We start from the raw sequence: 1,339 nt of genomic DNA, 5'->3' as shown, positions 1-1,339 counted from the left end.
ACCTGGAGGTAGATATATTTTCAAAATGCAGAAAAAGGCAATACACATAATATGTAAGCTAAGACATAACGAATCATGCAGACAACATTTCAAAACAAATGGCATTATGACACTGCCCTCTGCTTACATTTATAATATCGTCTCATTTGTCAAGTCATACCTGTTAAACAATGACTGCACACTAAAATTCAATGGAGATATTCATAACTATGCAACAAGGCAGCAATCTGACCTACATATGATTCAGTCCAGAACTACCTGCTACCAAAAAAGTGTTCTAAATGTTGGGATACAAATGTATAATAATTTACCCAATGAAATCAAAGCAACAAAGAACCCAATAGCCTTCACACATAAGTTAAAAAAATATCTCTTGGACCATTGCTTTTATGCAGTTGATCATTTTTTGAAAGGGGTTAAAAATGTAAAAAATATGATAAATGTTCAATTAGGTCTGAAAATTATATACTGTGCATGTCTATGAAATACACTGGACTACTTTACTATTACATTTGTGTTGGCTGTTTGTATTTTACCATACAACATTTGTATTTATTGTTTTGTTAAAGATAGCTAACTTCCTCATTGCAAAATAATGTAAAATCAATTTATTAAATATTACCTGCAAATACGTTCCCTTGACCTATCCAATATCGTATGTACAGCCTTACATATCTATGATTTGTATTAATGGTTTTGTTTAAGATAGATAATTTCCTTGCTACAAAATAATGTAAAAATCATTTTGTAAAAATTACTTGTAAATAGCTTCTTTGACCTATCCAATATCATATGTACAGCTGTACAATAGTATGATTGCCTGGATCAATAAAAATACAATACAATACAATACAAGTGAAAGGAATGCCACATGATGACTGCCATTTTTGTATTGGTAAGGACCAAGGAATTTTGTGGATAAATAATCCGTTACCACTACCAGGGAAACCAAAACGTAAGAATATAATCAAAGTCCTACCTGGTCCGAAACGCAATGGTAGAGAAGCTAAAACTGAAATTGAAAGTTTTCTCAAATTGTTTGATCCTGAGATAATTGATTAAGTCGTTGCAAACACAAACAAGTACATAAATAACAAGAGATCATCTGTGAATTACTCAAGGGCTAAAGATTGCAAAACTACTTCTGCTTCTGAAATAACGGCTCTTTTAGGAGCACTGTTTCTCATTGCTGTACAAAAAGGAGGATGCACAAATGTATTAGAACTGTGAGCATCAAATGGAACAGGAATGATTATTCTAAGGGCAGCATTTAGCTACAAGCGCTTTCTGTTCTTGGTCCGGTCACTCAGGTTTGACGATACTTCTACAAGAAAAGAAC

The sequence above is a fragment of the Schistocerca americana genome, chromosome 2, assembly GCF_021461395.2.
Source record: "Schistocerca americana isolate TAMUIC-IGC-003095 chromosome 2, iqSchAmer2.1, whole genome shotgun sequence".
Lineage (NCBI taxonomy): Eukaryota > Metazoa > Arthropoda > Insecta > Orthoptera > Acrididae > Schistocerca > Schistocerca americana.
The sequence above is the reverse complement of the archived record's forward strand: the minus strand, read 5'-3'. Positions refer to the sequence as shown.